The sequence below is a fragment of the Anas acuta genome, chromosome 29 (genome assembly GCF_963932015.1).
Source record: "Anas acuta chromosome 29, bAnaAcu1.1, whole genome shotgun sequence".
Classification (NCBI taxonomy): domain Eukaryota; kingdom Metazoa; phylum Chordata; class Aves; order Anseriformes; family Anatidae; genus Anas; species Anas acuta.
This window is the reverse complement of record NC_089007.1, coordinates 1115167-1122722: the sequence shown is the minus strand read 5'-3', so window position 1 is coordinate 1122722 and position 7556 is coordinate 1115167. Positions and strand designations below refer to the sequence as shown.

Below are 7556 nucleotides of genomic sequence, written 5' to 3'. Positions count from 1 at the left end.
AGCGATATCTTCGTTTTTACATCTGCTTCTCGTAAGGTTCACATCTACATCCCTATAATTAGGATATTTGTAGGTTCTCATCCACATCCCCGATAATTAGGATATTTTACCATATATATGGCTAAATATTAATTTGGATCAGCTTTAGCACCTTCCCCATCTCCATTCCCCCCTTTTCTTCTAAATTAAGTAAATTCTTTTACTTACTACTTATTCTTGGCCTCCTCTCTATACCTATTTGTAAGCACATATTCCTCTGAAACATTGTAATATTAGGCAAATAAGTATTCCAAAAAATAACAGAACCACACATGTAGTAAGCAATTGTTTTAACCATGTCAAATTTGGTAACCAACGGGTTAGTTTTTCTGATAATTCAGTAAACGCAAGGGAGGTGTCATCCCGTGACACCTCATGCAATAAATGAGTATGTTTCTGCATCTCCTCTAAATCGGTTTCTACTCTTTGGAATTGATCAATATATGTACAGAAACTCTGATTTATTACAGTGCACACTCCCCCTTCCTTTGCTGTTAATAAATCTAATGCCATTCAGTTTTGTAAAACCACCTTATGGAGAGATGAGACTTCTACCTGTAGTGCTTTTATCGCATCTGTGGTGGAATTCTTTATCTGTTCTAATTCAGCTGAAATATTTACTATTGCCTTTTCCAATTCGCTTACTCCTAAACTAGGAATTAATCATCTAATGAAACTATGGTATCCTGTAGGCTTTTCTACCAAAGGATTCAGTGGGATTGCTTGAGTTATGCGTTTCCATGGGGACCTTAAGATTCCCATAGGTACTGCAGGCCCATTATAAAAAGAATTTGGAGATGCCAGATGTAAATATACGATGTGGAGGCGCTCTGGAAGATGGGGCAGAAGAAGAGTGAGCCTTCTGGTCCCATGGGTGGGATAACGCCTGAGATTACCCCAGGATCAATGGTAAACAATTGGCATAATATCCCTTTTGGCGGGGTAGGGATTAAAGTAAAGTATAATACATCAATGTGCTGGAGTTTGAAGTGGTAAACAGGTTTGAGGAAACCACATTTACTGGTCTGTATTTGGGTCTTTTGAGGGTTGGCTTGTCAGGATGATTGGTTCGGAAACTCGAGCCAGTTTATACCCTCAAAAAGAAAAAGGAGGGGATGGGAGGATAGGAGGTGCAACTCGGGAATTAGAGATCCCAGCCCCACTGCCTCCCTATATTCCACCACCCCCATTTGCAGCTCCTCCGACTCCTGGGTTTCCTAACCCGCAACCCCAGGGAGATGCCAATAGTGATTTTGACTCTAACACTCAGGGACCAGTATCTAGGATTCAGGCAAAGGCCAACGAACAGCAGCCTGAGAAACGAAAGAGGGGGTTGCATTTACTCATAGAGACAGCAAAGGGTGGACCACAACGGGAAGGGCAGAGAGGAGTCAACTATAGGAAAGGGTTGACCTGTTTTTACTGCAATAAGAGAGGTCATATGAAAAGAGAGTGTTGACGAAAAATAAAGGATGAAAAGAAGTGTCAGGAAGACTAGGGGAGTCTGGGGCCCTGTTTGCTGGGGACCTGGAAAAAGCCTGTTATATATGGAGTGGTAATTCGTGTTGAGAAAATGGTTGATATTAAAAAAGAAAGGGGAGATTTGGGAATGTGGCCATGGGGGTTGGAAAGCCCCGTGGTTGAGATAACATTAGACTCCTAATGATGAGGCCATCAGGAGTATAAAAGAGTTTAGAGGGAACAAAGAAGGGTGATTCAGGAGACTCCATGCAGTCTCCGGTTTCTTGTTCTCCGGATGGTTCTCTTGTTCTCCAGACATTAAGACATGGATGTTTCTGTGTGTTTGCTGTTGTTGTTACATTCAAAGTTGTCTGACCAATGAAAAGTTGTTTGGAAAAGAACTGCTGTGGAGAGAAGGGTATAAGAGGGGAGCCTGCCATTAAGATAAAAAACAAGGCAGCACGATGAAGTTACACCAATAAAGAAGCAGGAAAAAAGTGAAGAGGAACAGGCTGGCAGAATGGAGACCAGGACGGGAACAGGCACTTTGATTGCCTCATGAAGATAGGTTCGGCCAGACTCAGCAAACTGCTCAGAGAAGCTCGTACAGAAAGTCGCTGGAAACAGGCACACTGGAGCTGGAGAGAAGCTCGAGCTGAGAGAAGCGGACCCATGCACACAACTGCCTCTCACTGGTAAGCAGTTGTGCATTATGGGGAATCATACGTCCTTAGGAACAAAGACCGTCCTGGTAACCTTACAGCTTATTCTCCTTATTAACAATTGGACAGTTTATGAGCCTGAAATATGGGACCAAACTGAGGTCAAGGTGTGGGACTCTGCAACTAAAAATGACAAGGTTGCAGTGGGATTGCTCGGCACCTGGCGAGCAGTCTCTGAGGCCTTAAAGAGCCATGTGGAGCCACAATCACAAACGTGTGGCTTGCCAGATAGTGAGGGAGCTGTGGGCTCCTTTACTGATCCGACTGCTACACCATGGCCATGGGCCCCTCTGCTGCTACAGCCATCGAAGGCCTTTGCTGTTTTGCCCCCTGTTGACCTGAACGTGCCTTTTGACCCAGGCCTCTTGGCCTTCACAAGGAGATGGATATGCTTTTTTTCGATCCGGGAAGAACGGGATACATAAGGCCTGAAGACCGAGTTACTTGACAACTTAAAGCAAGACATATTGTTCAAAGGGAATGGAAAATGGAGACTTGTATGTAATCAAGAAAAGGAGTGGAAAATGGAGACTGTTGAGTCGTGGAACTTGGAGGATTGTTTGTTACCTTTTCTGAATGTACATACGTATAGGCATACTTGCATTTAGTATGTAAAGCAATGTTCTGTATATTTAGAATGTTTGATGTTTGTGTGTGTGTCTTGGTGGAGCGTAGACTCCCTGCACACCCAGCGCTGTTTACTTGCCTTTTATACCTTTTAGAAATACTAAAAAAAAAAAGGTTTCATAAATATTACAAAATTCAGATTGAGTTGAGACCTTATTTATAACACCAAGATATAAAAAGGGACCCTGGCGGAGGTGAGGTGTGTGCCGTTGGCGGAGCAGAAACTCCCCGGCCGCCCAGCACTGTTTTGCTTGCTGTTTGCTTACTCAATAAATTCCTTTATATGATTAATACAGTGCTCTCTGAAAATTAATAAAGGGGGCAACTTATAACACCAGATATCCCCCTATACAATGACCCTTCCAATTAGCTGGTAAATTCTTCCTTGCCCTCCCATCACCACATAGCCACCATACCCTATTCATTAATTTGCACCCACTTTCCGAAGATCCGTCCACTCCAGAGTCCTTATCTAGGTCTCATGCTTCTTAGATAGTAATATTACAAAATGACCTTAAATTGGCTAGATTATATTCACCTACATTTGCCGTTTTTGAACAGTCAGGTTCCTGACCAAAAGTAAGCCCCAGATCACGCAAGATCTTTTGTTCACTGCTATCATTGTCCCCATTACATCGACTTTTAACAGTAACATTTCCCCATGCTTGTAAAGTAAATTTTGGTCCCTCGGGGAGGGTATAATTTACCCTTTCCATTCCCCAACATTTAGAGGACCACATCTGATTATTATATAATGCATTAGTCCAATTTCCTGAGGGTATCCCATATATCGGAATTTCCATATTGCCCCTTGGGAGTGCAGTACGTATCCAACAGTCAGATAAATTTAAGGATCGGGCCACAATTTTGGTTATGTTTACATACAAGTTTTCCTTTCATGATTGAGCTGATACAATAATTGCAAAGAATGCCCCAAATCTATACATGTTGCCTTTTCAATTTCAACTTATTTGGTCCCGTCATCTCAAGTGTCCATGGACCTTGTATTGACTTCTTGATTCTCGTGTGGTGAATCCAAGCAGGTTGTTCTTTAATTTTTACTGAGGTGTATGACATAAGCAGCACCTGAAAGGGTCCTTCCCATTGGGGTTCTGGAGTCTTTTCTGCAAGATACTTTACATATATATAATCTTCAGGTTGTACGTTGTGTATAGATCTATCCAAACCCCTACTCTGGGTTCCAGATACATGTTTTCCTATTTTGTCTAGTTTCCCTAATGTCAGCATATGGGAGGTCATAATTTCGTCTCCTGCTTGTGCAGACATCCCCTTCTGTATTCTGTAGAGTCATCCATACAGGATTTCAAAAGGGCTTGTTCCCTCCTTTACTCTTGGCCTTGTTCATCTGCGTAAGAGAGCCAGAGGAAGAGACAGAGGCCAGGCCAGATTAGCTTCCTGTCTCAACTTTACAATCTGTTGTTTGATCAAGTGGTTCATCTTTTCTACCTGGCCACTTGACTGAGGTCGGTATGAGGTATGAAGTTGCCAATCTGTACCTAGACTGTGGCTGATTTGTTGCACTATTCTTGAAATTAAATGTGGTCCCCTGTCAGAGGATATAGTAGCTGGTACCCCAAAACCTGATATTATTTCCTGTATAAATATTATTACCACCTCCCTAGCCTTGGCTATTCTGGTAGGAAACGCCTCTGGCCAACCTGAAAGGGTGTCAGTTAATACCAACATATATTGGTACCTCCCTTTTCTTGGGAGTTCCAAAAAATCAAGCTGCCATTGTTGTCCAGGCCCATTACTCTTTCCAATTTAGCCTATCTCTAATTTTGGAGTATTTTTGGGATTAGTCTGGAGGCAAAGGTCACACTGCTGAGTCACTTGTCTCACAGTGGTATATAGATTCCTTGCTACAATTTCTCTGATCAAATGTTTATATAAGGCTTCTGCACCCCAATGCCTCTTTCTATGTTCCTCTCTTATCATATAAGAGGGAATAATTATTTTCCCTTGGGAGGTAAGAGCCCACCCTTCCTTATTATAGGAACCTTCTAGATCAGTAATTAATTTCTGATCTTCCTTTGTATATTTAGGCTTACCTTCTAGGGAGATTGCCCATCGGGGACCAGAGCCCCTTCTGTTCTTACCTGCTTTTAGCTGCCTGTTTTGCCTCTCTGTCTGCCAGCTCATTTCCTCTTTACAATTCTGAGTTTGCTTTCTGGTTTGCTTTGATGTGCATGATTGCCACTTTCTCAGGGAGCTGAACTGCTTCCAACATCTTTTGGAATCTCTTCTCTTTCCAAATCACTCCATGCTCTTGTACAACCCCAAAGGCATATTTAAAGTCTGTATAGATATTTTTGGTTTTGCCTTGGGCCAATGCCAACACGTGGGTCAGAGCAATTATTTCCACCTTTTGTGCAGAAGTGTTCACAGGTAAAGGCCTGGATTCTATTACCTCTTTGCAAGTGGTAACTGCATACCCAGCATGTCGTTTTCCGCTGATGACGTAGCTTCTCCCATCAGTGAACCACTTTTCTGTGTTTTCCATAGGACTTAGGTCCATTAGGTCCTTCATGTCTGGATGGCATGAATATATCGCTTTGATGCTTTCCAGGCAGTCATGATGCACTGTTTCCCCTGTGTTCCCACTGAAAAAGGAAGCTGGATTGACAATGTTACTGACTACAGTTTCCACATCATCCTGTTCTACCATTGTAGCCTGATATTTCAAAAATCTTTGTGGGGAGAGGCAATGTCCACCTTTTGCTTCCAGTACTGCAGATACCGTATGGGACACTAACATAGTCATTTTCTAGCCTAATGTGAATTTTCAGGCCTCCTAGACGTACTCCTTTAGTACTACGGCTGCAACCACTCACAAGCATCCAGGCCACCCTTTGCAGTTGTGTCCAATTGTTTGGAAAAATAGGCAACTGCTCTATGGTATGGGCCCATTTTACCATATATGCAGCTAAATATTAATTCAGATAAATTTTAGCATCTTCCCTATCTCATTAGCATCTTCCCTGTCGCAGGATGACTGTGTCATGGTGAGACGTGTTTCCAGTTGGCCGTCTACCATACACAGTAATGAATACTATGAGAAGGACTAGAGGGGTCCTGCTTCCAGCCAGGGGAAAGTGGGGAGGAAAGGGACAATCAGGTTTACTGGACTGTGTATATTTAATGGCCTGGCACATCAGACACACAAATGTATCAGGCTCTACTGGACATCGGTGCACAGTGTACCTAATGACATCAAACTAAAAAGAGGTAGAACCCACCTGTATTTCTGGAGTGACAGAGGGATCCCAAGAGTTGACTGTATTGGAGGCTGAAGTGAGTCTAACTGGGAAGGAATGGCAAAAGCACCCCACTGGGACTAGCCCGGAGGCTATGTGCATCCTTGGCATAGACTACTTCAGGAGAGGGTACTTCAAAGGTCCAAAAGGGCACCACCGGTGGGGCTTTGGCATAACTGCCTTGGAGACAGAGGACATTAAAGAGTTGTCTACCTTACCTTGCTTGGCCTTCCACAGAGTCCTTCTGTTGTGAGTTTGTTGAGGGCTGAAGAACAACAGGTGCCAGTGGCTACCATGGTGGCGTACCTGAGGCAGCGTCATGCTAACCGAGACTCCCTGATTGCCATCTATGAGCTGGTTCATTGACTGGAGACCCAGTGTGTAGATGTAGAACTTAGTAGCAAGGTTTAGTGATCGACTTGTCAGTACTAAGTTAAAGTTGCATGACCTGGGTTACACATCCTTGAGTAGTGTAAGGCACAATGCAATTCTTTTTGCCTTCTTCATCTATAGCACAGGAAGTATGACTTTGCCCTACTCTACTGACTGGACAGGTCTTTTCACATTACTCAATTTAGTTTTCCATAGCTGGAAGGGGATAATTTCCCAAAAGAGGCCAAGCTCATGGGTATACATGATGTACATACCCTACAGCCACTTGAAGACATATTTTCTTTAGTTTTCATCCTGAGTTTTCCACAGAAGACCCAAGATAGTCTACTAAGATTCAGGCTGAATTTCTCAGGTTCCAATGGTCATTCCAACTTTTTTATTTTTATTTTTTAATTTTATTTTGTTTTATTTTATTTTATTTTATTTTATTTTATTTTATTTTATTTTATTTTATTTTATTTTATTTTATTTTATTTTATTTTATTTTATTTTATTTTATTTTATTTTATTTTATTTTATTTTATTTCCCCCCCCCAGAGAATCCCTGACTTATCTAGGACTTTCTAGGACTATCCAGCCTTTCTAGGGCTTCATGTGCTGTGCTGTGCTGTGCTGTGGTTACAGGGATGAAGACCACTGCTGGCAGTGGAGTTGTCAGACCTCCAGAGTCTGATTTTCCTCCCAATGCAGGTCTCCAAAGAAGTCACCCTAGATCTATAGCAAAAGGGGAATGATGCTCAAAATTGAAATGCAGCAAAATTTACCCTTTAAAATGAGAAAAGATTTTTATTAAGTGTTTTTTGAAATGTCCTTCCTTAACTACACCATATAAGCTCTGAAGTTAGCTGTACCAGCCATGAAGGTGTGATGAAAACTATGGAAGAGATGTTAAGAGTTTCTTCATTTGAATGAGTTCTGCAGTGTATTTTGGTGCTGAGTATATGAAGATCAGGTATTGAGAGGATGTTGCTTGGGATGCAGTTGCTTGGAGGCCATGATTACAGACAGGCAAAGGCACTGTGCTGAGAAAGGTCTT

General features: G+C 42.3%; 1 pseudogene; it reads right to left on the bottom strand.

The window, feature by feature from the left end:
- Positions 1-234: 234 nt before the first annotated feature.
- Positions 235-5447, bottom strand: LOC137845829 (endogenous retrovirus group V member 2 Env polyprotein-like; annotated as a pseudogene).
- Between the last annotated feature and the right edge of the window lie 2109 nt (positions 5448-7556).